General features: G+C 40.2%; 1 protein-coding gene across 1 annotated transcript in view; it reads left to right on the top strand.

Annotated features, from left to right (window-relative positions):
- Window positions 1-15,057, top strand: part of PPARGC1A (PPARG coactivator 1 alpha) — a 364,260-nt gene that overhangs the window by 154,322 nt on the left and 194,881 nt on the right. The gene's annotated exons all lie outside the window — the stretch shown is intronic.

Below are 15,057 nucleotides of genomic sequence, written 5' to 3'. Positions count from 1 at the left end.
CAAGGCCAGCCACAATAGAGCTGGGTCTGGACATTAGCAGTGCCTCTGCAAAACTTGTTCATTTAGGAGCTTGCAGGTTGAGGTAAGCAGTGTTTTTGGGATCCTTCCTTGCTGGCAGCTTGATGGAGTTAGCCACAGAAAAAGTTAACAGGCCCCTGGGCAGTAAAACAGCAAGGAGGGAAAAGGCTCTCACTGGCATGCAGTTGCTGAGCTGTAGGGAGTCACAAAGGGTAGTGCCGTGTAAGAGAGGGAGATAACCCAGCTCCCAGTGCACATGGCACATGCTGGTGCCTGCCGCTAGGGACTTCTGAGGAATACCTCCTTTTCTCCCAGCAGGAAGCAGCAAATACGTGTTGGCTGGGCTGCCCTTGTTGGTAGGAGGAGGTGCAGACAGAATGCAGAGGAGGCTGGATGGGGGCAGATGTGCTGCCTGCTCTGGAGTAGGAAGAGGAAGTCTGGGTTTAGGACAGCTGAAGCTGTCTGGAGGTGGAGGCAGAGGGGAAGGTGGATTCTGTGGGGGCATGTTTCAGCAGAAAAGTTTTATCTACCCTTTGCTCTGTCTGCAGCAAATGAGAGTTTGGTAGCACCATGAGTGCTTTCCCTACTTCCCAACTTAATAACTGGGAGATGCTCCAAAAGTGGGGATTGGAAGGGACTTTGGAGGACAAGGAATATGGTGTTTGCCTTGAACAAGGAACATGGTAATTAATATGCCACTTTTTGACAAATGGATGTATTTTGAAGAACTGGAAACATGTGAGTCAGGGGCCTTTCACCTCTGCCAGTGAGTGTTTGCAGCTGGGCAACCACCCAAAAGAAAATCATCTGCTTACAGCTGTCAGCCCATGCTACAGCTAGCTGACAGCAGAAGATCTAGATCCCCCCAGCATTCCTTTTTATCTAAAAAATATTGAAGCAATTTTAGATGATGTGTGTCACTCTAGACTTCAATTTTGATCTTCTTGAATCAGGCTGGAAGAGTTGAGGGGGACTGTCATGGACCAGGCAGTTCTGGCTGAGCCTTGTGATCTAGGCTCTCATGTTGAATGCCATATGCAGACACATGATGGATATATCTTTCTCCTGAAATAGACCTATTTTGTGAGATGTTTAATATTTTTTAAGTCTTTATACATAGCCTCCTGAGAGTTTTCTTTCCTCTAATGTGAACTTATAACCAAGAACTTAGTCAACTACATCAAATACAGAAAGAATTCCAGTGCATCAAATATAGAAACAGATAAGCTTTCTTTTCTGTTTGTGTGTTGTTCTGTAAAACACTAAAGAATAGACCAAATCAGAACCTTCCACTGAAAAATGCCTTATCCCACAAGTAGCCCTGTGCTTATCCCCTGGCCCACTGCATGACTCATTAGGAGGGAGGGTATCAAGATCTGTTTCCAGCACCATGCCTGCACAGGCTGCTTGTCTGCAGTGTCAGGTGAAGCAATGCTCCTTGCAGGCTGTTGCACCAGTGTCAGGTTCTTTCCACATGAGCAGGTACCACCACCATCATCTGGTGGTCTCAACCATGCATGGAGCCAGAATGCCAGAGGGAGATGTGCTCTGGGTGTTCCAGCAGGAATTTCCTGCTTTCTCAGCAGCTCACAGATGAAGAGTTCACAGCCACTGTGGTTACACAGGTAGGCCCAGTAGTCAGCTATGCTAGAGGTTTGGAAAATACTGTGTTTATCAGGCTAAGAGTCTGGCCCTCATCACCACTGGTCTTACTGCCTTAGAAAGAAGTAGAGTATGAGTGGAGACACAGCAAACATAAATAATAAAAGGGCTCTTCAGCTACCCTGCATTTTTTAATAGTAACTGTGGCTGAAGTCTGTGAGCATATGATAAGTATCAAACACTTATTTTTTCAACAGAATGACAAATGTGTCTGGTTAAAAAAGGGTAACTGGGTAAACGTAGAGTACAATAATATCTCAGTAGTCTCCCATTTCTTTTTAAAGAAAAGTACAAACCATAATGCATGCAAGCTAGCATACAGTGGGAAAATTACTTTCTCAAAACATATGCTAGTTCCCAAGTAATGCCTGTAGAAATACTTGAGCAACTAGAAAACAAATGTAAAATCTTGAGCTGGTTGTTTTCATAAGCATGTCAGTCATTTTATGTTGTTCCAAATTGTAAAGGGTTTGAGATTTTTCACTACTTTTAGGATGCTGTACAGATTACAGAACTGTAGCCTGTAGAACACCGTGTTGAAAGGGCCCTCAAAGATCTTCTTGTCCAACCTGTCTTGGCAAAGACACAGATAATAATGTAATCGTGTCTAGACAAGCTAATAATGTAATTTAAAAATAAGTGCTAAAGATAAAAATGCTGTTGTTGTTTCTGCCACTGGAATAGCTGATCCATAGCCATCCCAGTGCTGGAAGATGCTGCTGGCTTGCAGGAGGGTTTCTGAGTCTCCAGATGTGCATATTGCATACTCTAGAAGGGCAGCTGAAGGGCTGAAGCAGAAGGCAGCAGAGATTCTCACTTGCAGTAAAGCACCACTGTCTGCTGTCATGGGGGAGGGATATAAATGACGTCCTGTGTCTGCCTACTAAAGATTCCTAGACTGCCCCTTCTAATCTGCAATTTGCACATGCATTTCTGTCTCTTCCCCTCATACTTGAATTTTTATATGGATAGCACACAACAAAAGTTTTGAATTTTGCTGCTGTGGGTCCAGCTACAAATAGGTTCTGCTTTTGTATATTTTTTCCTATGCAGTAAGGGAGCAGGGTTTACCCTAGTTTTGTGTATAATTTCTTGGATAGAGTAATGGGCACAGGGGCCTATACAGGTGGCCTGCACATGCTCTGAAACCATTTGCTTGGGACTTGAGACATCCGCATCTGTGGCTGTAGAGATTTGTATGTCCAAGGCATCTGGCCAAATTCCTCTTTCATCACTTGGAAATCAACTTTCAAGTGGAAAAAGAGGTCATTCCTGGGGAAGCTGGGACATATGAGAGCTCTTAGATGAAGGTTAAATTGTGGATTTGCAAAAAAAATCCCAATACTTGAAGAAGTGCTGCTTAAATCCCTGCTGCATAAAGGCTTATTCATGTCCTTTCTGTAGGTAGAGGGCTATATGTATGTGTAGGCTTCTTTAATACACCTCTGTGTTTGCTTTCTATCACCTGAATCCAGCCCGTTTTTTGCTCTTATTTTGGTTTTAAGTTACTATCCTAAGGTACTTTAAATGTAAAAGAGCATATTGATTTTTAAAGCATTATATTGTTGTTTTTCTGTTTTATTAAAAAACAAAACCAGCACCAGCTTAACTTATTTCACAGCTTGTGTCCTGGGCCTGAAAGCTCTGCAGATACAAATATGATCACAAACAAGAGAAAAAAATGTATTGAAATGTAAAGGATCTGTATTACTAGATGAGTGGAAAATTAGCAGGGTAGCTATTTCACTGCTTTCTCACCCAATGTATATATATCTTACTCTCTGATTTAAGATGAAATAAAGTTCTCTCATCTTGTTTGTGTTGCTGATTTGTTGGATATTTATCGATTTACGGATCATAGCGCACAATTTTTTACCCATCTGCAGTAAGAATATTCTGTATCTGTCATGCTTTCTATGAGTAACTGATTTTCTATGATCTGTAAAACTGGTTTGTACCAATAGTCGCTAGTCATCAGCATTTCCAAGGGCTTTCTTGAAAGATACTCATTCATTCTGTTGGGAATCAGTGAATTACAACTGAATACTAGTATTGTGCCATTGGATTTTCTGTAAAATGTGCAAGAACAGATTCAGATGCAGGTATGTTTTTGTTGAATACATAAACATCTTTTACATCTATTGTATGGCTTTAATATGCTTCCTGCAAAAATCAAAATACCAGATCTTATGGGAAAAAAATGAGGTATTCATCATCCTGTTTAGCCCTTATTCTGTAGAGAGCAGTAACGTCACTGGGGTCATTTTCATTCTCTCTGAGGAGCTTGAACAGTTCTTGATGGCCCTATTGTGTTCAAGAGGGCTTAGGATCAAAGTAGTATCTGGCAGTCAAATCTGTCCAGACAACAAAGTTTTGACACAGCAGAGCTTTAGGATGTGACTGCGGCCTCACTACTTGATTTGTCCATCCCTTTGCATGCAAAAAGATGCAGCAACAAATATGCCCCTATCTATGTTGTTCCTGATTTTCTTTTGATTGGGGTAGTTTCTCTGCTTATCAGAGGCTGAGATCTTTAGACTACCTGAATTTTGCTTGAACCATTACCTTAGGAGCTGTTGGCAGAAGAGACACAGAATAGAACATCATTCTTATTTCATGTACTTAATATGCTGAGGAACAGAGGTAGTTGCAGCTATTTATTACCTGAGAAATCTTGTTAAGCAGGAAATATCCCTGAGGTTGAGGTCTGCTGTCTTTAAGCCTCTTTATGCCACAAGAGCAATAGAATAGGCCTTAGGGCACCAGAGAAAATGTGATCCACTCTGTTTAGAAGCATTGCTGTATGGCATCTTAGTAGCTATCAATAAAGTCTCTGCCAAAGACTGCTAATACTCTTTTATCAATGATGCTGTTGAGAGCTCAATTAAGTATTGCACCGATCTGTTTCAGTTTATCTTCAAACAATGCTAAATCTGTGGAAAAGCTGCTGACACTTACCATGGTGTAATTTGTAACTAAAATTTTGATGATTTTTATGACCTGAAAAGACAATGGTTTTTAATTTAGCTGAAGAAGACACCTATGGCTACGAGTGCGGGGTGTTCATCCTAAATGACTTTTCTGTAATAGGTTTTCTAATAGTGAGTACAGAAATACAGCTCTCTCTTGTAGATACATACAAGATGCAGTAAACCAGCAAACTGAAATTAATGCCAGGTTCCAGCCTCTGCATTCATATGACTGCAGTTCCACATGTCTCTGAAACTCTTCTAATAACAGCCAATTTTTTCTCTACACAAGTAAGAAGCATTATTAGCAAATGCTTTCTTGTAACAGAATTCTATTGGAATTTTTCATTTTGTACAACGGAAAATTCTAAATTAAAGAATTCATTTCTTCTGTGTTTCAGATCTGGCTGGAGCATTTGCTTTTTTGTTGTTTAGAGTACTGATGGATTAATATGAGACATATGGATTCCTAAGCCCCTCAGAGCTCAAAAACTTCCTTTTCCCCATCCCTGAGCACATGACAAGTTTCAGTTAAAGGACCTAGTCCTGGCAGGTGCTGAGCTTGAGACCCCACAGCAGGAGGTTGTCCTGTATCTTTACAAGGTGTTAGTTGATAAGACAAAGATTTGGTCTAAAGGTGGTTCAGGGTTTTTTTTTCCTTGATTTTTGTCTTATTCTGGTGTGTTATGAAAAAGCTTCCTACTGTGTTTTGTTGAATGACTTTGAGGAGGAGTGTGGCACAAGAGAGGGGAGGGTGTGCTGCTCCTGAAGGAGGGGAAGAAGGAGAGACATGAAGGGACATTGATGGAGAACATGGGCTAGCCAAGGCAGCAGGAAGACATACCAGCAACTGGGACATCAACATGCATGCAGGGTCAAAACTGAGCAGCTTCTGAAGTGAAGATGAATTGCTTGAACTTGATGTGGAGAGGAGATCTCAGTAAGAGAGGAGTGTCAAGGATATTAGAAATGGTTTTTGTTTTGTTCCCGTAGGTGACTTAACCTCTTATCCCTCTTTAATTATTTCAGGTAATTTGCTATCAAATTATTTCCTCAATTTTGGGACAGACTAATTTGTCATGACAGCTATAAGGTTTGTGTGATTCACCTCCTCCATTTGAAGGCTTCAGAAATGTTCACAGACTTCAGCTTTGTGTTTGCTCATAACTGACTTTCTTTCACATCTATTGGTCCATCTGCTCCTTTCTCATACCTTTTTACCCATCAGTTCTTTCCTTGGAGGTTCCTGAATAGTATTTATGCAATTTATCCCTCTACACAAGACATGTATTAATCTTAAAAATTTTGAACAGAAATAGTTCACCTTTTAGAGGCTGCCCTGCTGGTGTAATGTTAATGTAGTAGCACACAGTAACAAGAGATGCATTTTCTGTCAAATTCCTCTGGTCCTCTAATGTCTTTTCTCTCTTGAACTGTCTCACAGTTTCCTGACTCAGCATTTTCTAGTTCTTGTAATGGCACATCCAAAGAAAAACCAAAAGCTTGTCTTGCTCTGAGTATTAGACAGCAACAGCTTGCTTGCTTTCCAGATGAATGTGTTAGTCACCTGGTGATGCTTCCTTGTCACAGATGTTCCAACAATCAGTGCTTCAGTGACTAGGGATGTGCAAATTCCATGGGTCATGGTTTCATTCTCAATAATTTCAGAAAGTAAAAGGGCTAAATATATTATTGATCATCCAGTTTAGATAGAATGTCCTGGCTAATTATGCAGCTTTTTGCTAGAGCCTGGTCCTGACAATTTCTCTCAGAGTTTAAGGTTCTTTTCTGGGATTGTTAAGCTTCTCTACAGATATTTTCCTGATAGATATCTGTCTCCAATTCTTTTAAATTAAATATTAAGGCTCAGAAAAGTAAAATTGCAAGAGTAGTACAGGTGCAGGACATGGGAAGAGAAGGAATTGAACTGATTATATTACGTGTATCCTCTTTGTCTGGATTTCATAAGCAAGTTCACGTTTCTCATCCATTTTTAAGCAAGAGAACACTGTGTTCTGCTCCCAGCATTCAGGGACTGTAGTTGAAAAGCTACAAAGAATTGTCTCAGTAGATCTAGGGACAGTAGATCTAGTAGATCTAGAGACAGGATTACTAAGAGTAATCCTTTAGACAAGACAATGGCCTAAATAATTTAATAGTTACTCTTTTGTGTTAATAGACTGAAAGATACTGGTGCCTATGAGGTTTAAATGACATATGGATTACCGTCCAGATTTGGTTTTTTTCCCTCCAGAATTTTTTAACACTGTACTCTGATAATAAGGCCTTATTATTGGAAAAACAATCTGGAGTACCTGCCGGCTGCAAAAACTATTTGATTCTTTTAATTGTAAAGATAATTAGGATGCAAGAGTTAAAGTTGCCTCACTACTATGCATTTGCTAGGTTATATTGTCATTTGTTCTGTGTGTCTTTGAGTATTTTACATAACTAATTGGTAATAAAACAATATTGCAATATAGAAGCTATAACAGAGTCCATCAGACAGTAAGAGCAATAAAAAGAGCCTTGTAATCTAGTGTAAAACATGTACTGTTAGCCTACTTTAACTTTTTTTATTGTTACCTGTTGCATTTCCAGGACAGAATTCCTGAGGAAAGGCTGTTACTTCCTAAAGCTTGCCAGTGAAACTAAGTACAAGTGATAGATTTCCCTTAGCAGATGCAAGTGCACATCCAAGAACATAAAGTTAAGAGAAACTGAACAGAGGCCATGTAGTACCTTGTAGGTTAAAAGAGCAACTTTAAAATCAATACTTTTGTTTAACTGGCAACTAAGGTATTAGTTTCAAACTGGGTGAAATATATGAAGAGCAAACCCTTTTTACAAGGAGTATTTTTAGGTTATCAGCACTAGAGTGCTCTGCAAGGTTGCGTTGGACATGCATGACACCTGGGAATTGCAAATAAATTCATCTTGATGTGACAAAATCATGCATAATTATTTTGAAACCCGAGGGAGGCTGAAATGGCCCCAACTCAGTGCTGTCCCACCAGTGATAGACAGGCAGCTGCAGAATTTGTAATGGCTCATTTTCCTCAAAGATGAGAGGGAAACTTAAAATAAACTCTTCTGCTGCAGCTCACGTATGTTTGCACTTCTAATTGAGAGACTTTGAATCAGATGGAGCAATGGCAATCCGCTCGGAGCAGTGGGCATGCATAAACTCTGGCCTGTGCAGACCTAGGCTTTGCTCTTCTTTGGGTTGTATGTACCAGCCTCCTGTATGGTGGAATCGCTGTGAGCATCTGTGCAAGTGTGGAAGTTATCTGGAGGTAAGAGGAAACCTCCCAAGAGGTTTACAAGTCTTCCTTGTCCTGCTACTACTATTACATTTGTAATAACTGCCATCCAAAAGAAGAGTTGACAACCAGGTCTGAAATACTGGAATTGATTGAGGAGGATTGTTTCCCACCACAGCTGCACAGTCTTTTGGCAAATTTATTTTCTTCTCTCGGTACTTATCAGCCTTTTTACCATAAGGAAAAGGACTCCAGTTACACACTGAAAATTATATACAACACCCAAAAAATGTAGTCAATGTATAGATCTCTTTAGAGTACGCCAAATTCAAAGTGATCAGTTGAAAACCACAGAAGATAAATCAGCCATCTCAGTTGCAATTACTTGACTAAATTTAGACAGAACAAGACTTTTCTTTTTATCGCATGAAGCAACAAGTATGAAAATTTTCATAGCAATTCTTGTGAAAGAAAATGATAAGGCAAAAATTGTGACATGTGAGGTCCGGAGTCAGAAATGAATGAAAATAAATGAAAAGGAAGTTTTCTTGCATTTAATCATCTATACCAGGAAGTATTAAACACCAGTTAAGAAGAAAAGAATTCCATAATTGTTATCTGATCCTAAGTATAAAGCAAGAGGTTGCAGATTTGTTTGTCTTTCACCAAGGCAACTGCTGCTGCCTGGTGTACATCATGAGCTTGGTTTTTGACTGGCATGAGCTGAGTTAGAAAAGGTGACCAAGGTTTTCACAACCAAGGCTCTGTCTGATCTATTTGGCCACAGAGGCTCAGGTCCCGTTGCCTTTGCCCCTTGTGCCTGGATGCTGTTTGCCTTGGTGTGTAATGCACATATTCTCTTGCACGGCTGGAAATCATTTCCGTGTCAAGGGAGCTGGGCATTTCATTTTAACAGGCAGGGGAAAAAAAGTGTATTTTTTCTTTTTTGAAGTGAAAAAAATTATTGAGGAAGGATTGAAAGAAACTGGGTAGGTAGACAATTCTTGGAAATGCTAAAAATGTTCCTGCTTAAAGAAGATCAGCAAAATAATAGCAAGTGTTTTAAAAGCTGTCCCAGTTGTAGTGCTTGGTAGCATAAGACAAAGAGGTTGATTTTCTGAACATTGTCTTGGCTCAGCTTCCCATATCCCAAAAATCAGAAGTTCTCCAACCACTACTTTTGAAAACCTGACCCTTTTTATTTGGGTGAATTAAAGGAAGTGAAATAGAAGAATCTAAAAAAGTATGGTATCATGCAGAAAAGCATAAGATGGAAAAAAGCTAAACAAAACAAAATCTCAGTGTATCTGCTTGACATACTAAAATACTTCTGTTTTCTTCAAAATGTTTATTGGAAAATGCATTACAAAACCTTGTAACAGCTGGAATATGGTGATCTAATTGCTGTCTCAATAGTGCTGTGAACATGCAAACATATTTCCTATGCAAAATGTCAAAAAGGCAGCAATCAAAGTGAAGGTTTAAGCTTCAAAACAAAGACACAATGAGCTGATTTGTAAACATTTATTTCTAAGGTTACATTTAAAACCAAAATAGAACAGCATAGGCTTGGAGACGGTGCAACAAATCTTCTTACAAAGCACAAGATCTGAAGAGAAAAGTGGTTTGCTAAAAGGTTGGACTGCATCAAGATTTCATTTTCAGTTGTGCTGCATCTCCCTGAAACCATGTATTTCTTCCCATTCAAATGAGGAACAAATCTTGGAGTGAGTGAGTGGGATTTTTTTTGCCACTAGAAGGATGCAGAGAATCTAGGAGCTCCTTTCTGTGCAGAACAGAAGTCTCTGGTCACCTTCATTTGCACTACTGCACCCTTTCTATAGATGGTTCACTTGCCATGGGACTTGGGTCAGTGATGATGTTGACTTTTACTACACTTTGTTGAGTGAGGCAGATTTGGGGTCAGCATTCAAGAAGGTTGTAGGGTTTAGGCTGACCTTGCAGTCCCATACCATTTCTGGGAAGAACTGGTTTGGTGACTGGCTCCTGCTCACTTTGGTTGTCTTCTATCAGGAAGGACGGCAACTTGGAGGTACAGTGTGAGTTGCTTGTAGTTATAGCAACCAAGCGCATGTGGTATAACACAAATATTGAAGTCCAGGGATAACAATATGCAGTGGTCCTTGCCAAAAGAGCGAGGATCACTGATGTGGTTACCATAGCTCCATGGACACTGCTTGACTTACATGAGTGTGAAATCAGAACCAGCTCCAGTGAACGCACCTAGTCTGCACCAAACTGTGTTAGCAGCACACAATGAAAATCCTCTTAAATATATACTTGAAAAAGAAATAAATTAGTTTGAGGAGTACATTTACTTTTCACCAAGGCCATCAATTTGTAAGATTCTTACTGTATTGTGCTTGCAAATAAAATTTATTTCTGTAGTGTAAATATGCAAGAGTTCATTTTAATAAAAAGTAAGCCCTAAAATAAGATAAACCCCATGACTAGACTTGCATTGAAGATTTAAAGTGCATTCATCTGCTGTTTTTCTATATAAATATTCATTGGTTTTAATGCTCTCAGGTGTTGGAACTTTTAATCTACATTCAGATGGAGATACTTTAATCAGAGAGTTCATAAAAGTCTAACTTTTTTTCATAAAAAGAAGAGTAGTAGATATAACAGAGGCTTGCAAAAGCTTAAAAAACCCATAAACTGCATTCTAGGAGGAAAAAAAAAGTAAACACCAAATGGCATTTTGTGCCATAATATCAATATTCTATTAAAAATAAATCTCTCACTGTTAGACCGAAGAGTCTCAAACAACCTGTCACTTTACTGCAGTCTTCAGAGATGACTGATAATGGGTAAAAAGTCCCATAGCATCTGTTTACCATGTACTCACACAAACTGTTAGGAATGTTTTTAAATGTCAGCAGTAATGTATGCATGTATTAGCTATCACAGGGCAACAGCTCAACAAAGACACCACCACTGCCACGCTGGGGGCTTGTGCTCTAAATGAGGGAGGTCAAGTGGTGGAGACAGAAGCCAAGTGTGTCTGAAATGGTATTGTTTGCCTTCTGAAAACTGGAAGAAATTGTGCAGTCAGCTGCAGTAACAGCGCCGACGTAGGGAGTTTGTACACTTTGAAAATAGCTAAGTGGGATTATGGTAAATCTTTCAATTGCAAGAAGGTTAATCGTGAAAGGCACCGAATTTAAGGTCAGTAGGGTGCGCGTGGGGGGTAATGTGGTTTAGGCTGTCTTTTGCATTAGCAAGGTATCACATTTCATTTGGGAACCTAAGCATTCACCAAGTGTGGAGTGTCATAGAGGTGCAGTTGCTGACTAAACAGCGTCTGTATGACAGCGTTGTTAGCAGCGCTGTATTACTTGACAATTCTGCACCACTCAGCTATGGAGATACGCTACAGAGTATGTTGTCCTGGCAAAGTCATCCTGCTACAAACCGTTTTTCACACTGAAATTCATAGGTCAGTTTCTTTCTCCTCTCTCCCTGCAATTGCTCTATAATTGAAATCTTTTTAATGTGCACAGGTTTCTTGTTTGCCAGCAGAGCGTACATTTTTGGACATTGGCTCTGCAGTCAAAATGTGTGAAGAGGGTTTTGCTAAATCATCAAGTAAATACGCTTTTGTGCCATAAGCTTGTGTCCTCCTGAAATGCAATAAGCCTGGGCCTGCGCTGAAAGTTGTATGGGGTGCTGGGTATTAAGCAAAGTGACAGTCAAAGCAGATCACAGAGATAAATTAATCCGTACCATTGCCATTTTCAGTCCTTCCCCGACAAGTAGCTGCTTCAGCAGACACTGGTGTTGACACTGCTGAATTTTGTAGGATCCGTGGAGACTGTGATGGGTCTGACTGCATGGCCAGACCCCCACATGTGATGCAGAAAGCACATTAGAGGGTGTAGTGTGGACACAATGATCCATGTGCTTAAGGCTAAGCAGGGGGAGCAGGGCAGAGCAATGGGCTGTTTGAATGCAGAGTGCACTTGCTGCTTTGCTAACCCCCCGTCCCATAGTGGGCATTTTGGAGCTGCCCATAAACGTTTGCCCTATACAGTATATGGCCTTTTGTGAGTAAAGGGAACTCTACTGAGCATTTGTTAGAGATCCTTCTGTCCTGACATTTCTTTTATGTAGGTATGGCCCGTGATGGCTGATAGGCAGTTTCCATAGAGTCATACTGGCCTTTAAATCTGGCAGTTTTAAAAAAAAAAAAAAAAAAAAGTCAAAAAAGAGCAGAGATAGATCAAGGACATAATGTTCTTGATGAAACAGACTTGAAATCCCTGAACAACAAAGAGAGGTTTTTTTCCTTCTTTAATTATCTAGATCATTTGGCCAGCTGTGAGCCATGAACCCAGCTGGTCAGCTGTGGGTGTGAAAGGAAGCTCTGCCGGATTGCTTTGTTAGTGTAACTCTTTAGTCCACATTAAAAACCATACATAAATATTTCCTTTCTTGCAAAAACGATTTTTTGGACTCAGAGGCAAGATGTCTGGGATGGGTGGGTGGAAGAATCCCTTGGGAGATGGTCTCCCCACATGGATCAGTAAGGTCTGGATTCACCTTAGTGAGGCAAGAAGCTCTGGGGGCTGGCCAGCCGCTCGCTCAGGTGGTTTAGCTGGATCTTAGCAGAGCTGTGATCCAATTCTCTTAACTTCCGCAGTGGGTAATTGCAGCTGAATTAGAGCCTCGAGAAAGTAATTATGAGAGGCATTGTGGAACACCCTGCTAACCCAGCAGTAAATTAAACCACAGACTGGGAACAACTGGAGATATTGAGATTAGAGCTTGCTTTTGGATTTTTTTTTTTTCACTTCTAGTAAGTATATATCTTTCTTCTTTCCTCTTCTAAGGCTGAACGTTGGCCCTTGGTGCACTAAGCTGGGGTTGCTCCTGTGAGCAGTTGGCAAGAGACAGTCTGTGGTTGGAAAAAGATTCTGAGACTAGATGAGGGAAAAATATGTTGGTTTTAGAGGTGGAGAAAAGTCCTGTAAGGGAGAGAGGAGAGACCAAAGTTGAACACAGAGGCAAAGACACAGTTTGAAAAGCTCCACAATTTTATATATATGTAATATATACAGATACTTAAGAGTAAAGACTTTAAAGTAGAGTACTGCAAGACAGAACCTGATTTTAGAAAAACTGCTTTGGATTACTCGTTCCCAAGAAAACCTTGAAGGAGAAACACTTAGTAGTGGGAGCAATTTCAGAGGGCCAGTTTCGACAGCTTTTGCTCATGTAGCTGGTTCACAAAGTATTGACAGGCTTTTTCATTTTTCGCTGTTAAATGTTTAATTCCCAAACAGCTCAAAGGCAGTCTTTTTAGGCATTGAAGAAGATATGGTTGAGTTATTTCCCCAAGATATTCATCATTTTTCTATATTGTGCAAAATATGTTCTAAGGAGCAGAGAGCTGTCTTTTGACCTTTTAGAAAACTATAATTTTTGTATGCCTTTCTTTATTAATGCTCTAATAAAATACAGAATATACTCTTATTTTTTATGAGTTTTAACCCATTTCATGCTTGGATCTTACACAGAAGCAGTGACTTTTCCCAGCTGAGAATCTGATCCAGTTCAGACTCAGCATTTTTAAGAAATTGCATCAAATTGAATCATCAGCTGTAATTTGGCAGATAAAAATCCCCTGATAAAGCCCAAATAGGAACCTGCTGAATTAGTGAGCAAAGCAGAAAATGGGACTCCTTGTTTCTTGGGATTAGAATAGCATCCCTGAAACAGCAGAAGTCTGTTGGGATATCAGAGCAATTTACATGTCCTTTCAGCTTTACTGCAGGCTCTTCATGGCTGGCCAGTCCTTCATTGTGAGCCCCTTGAGTTTGGAAAGTCCCTCAGACCAAATCAGAAATAACTGCTGCTAATATAGATGTTCCTATATTTGGGTTTTCAGCACAGCTCTCTTCTCAGGGCATGTCTGCACAGCAGTGATAAATTGTAGACAGCCTCCTTTCCCACATCACACTCTTCTTTTCTTGCTTGCATTAATGTATTTGCAGCTGAACAGAAGTCTGGAATGTGTAAGTAGTGATAACTCTATGTTTCTTTAAAACATTTTCCGTGGCCTCTCATCTGGGTATTTGAGATGGTCATAACTCTAATTCCAGAAAGAGATGAGAGTAGCCAAATGCTCAGAGGCAGAACATATTTTGCACTAGTTTCCCGAGTGCTTACTTGCTCTGTAAGAATCTCTGTAAGAGGCAGCAGGGGAAGGGTGAGTTGTCCCCTGCAAATTGCTCTCAGCTCACTTTTTACTTACATAAACTGAGCGCAGGACTGTATACGTAATTCATATGCAGGCACACGTTTGTATGCATATATACCACAGGAGTTTATGAAGTGGGAAGAATCTGCGACACAGTCTGGGATTGCAGATACTGTCATCGAGCTGGAATTTGGGACATACGTAAATCCCCACAGTGAGTGCTGAGTTTTGCCTCCTGATGTTTCATAACAACTCTTGATGTGTGTTTGACATGACTATTGTCCCTTAACAGTAGTTTTCAAGCAGTGAAATGAATGCATAAGCAGCTCTGTTTCTTCACTTACCCCTTGCTTTATGAAGGTTCTGTGTAGTTCTCCAGCATCCTAAATCCAAGGTCCTTTTTAGGCAGGAATTAATGAAACATTTTGATGGCATATAGTGGTATTCTGCTTTTGTGCAGGGACAGGAAAACCAGGGCAGAAGAAACTGTCATGCAGGTGATTGCAAAAGCTTTTCTCCATGTTTTAGCCCAAACATAAACAAAAAACTTTCTAAAAATTGCATCTGTTTTGGAAACTGGAGGCACATTATTCAGTTGCTCCTGAAAAGCTTGCCTTGAATTTTCCCATAGAAATACTGAGTACTTTTTCTGTGGAAAGTATAGCACCTAGCACTGTATTATCAAACTGCTGATAACACACTCAGAGCCTCTGTTTCATGGTTCTTGGTTGCATATTTCAACAAAGAGACAGATTTCCTTATTCCTCTTCTACAAAAGCAGACACTTTGGAAGTGGCTTGGATGCACTTCCATGCTGTTTGGATGGTTCCAAGAGGAACCTGAAATCACCCCCAGTATTTAGACAAAGCTTTGTACTGCGTGATATGATTTCACGGGAGCTGTCTATAAGTGGTATTTC

This window comes from Pseudopodoces humilis, chromosome 6 (genome assembly GCF_049639895.1).
Source record: "Pseudopodoces humilis isolate 2021_Gansu_Grassland_sample_001 chromosome 6, ASM4963989v1, whole genome shotgun sequence".
NCBI lineage: Eukaryota > Metazoa > Chordata > Aves > Passeriformes > Paridae > Pseudopodoces > Pseudopodoces humilis.
Note: the sequence above shows the minus strand (reverse complement) of the source record. Positions and strands in the feature narration are given on the sequence as shown.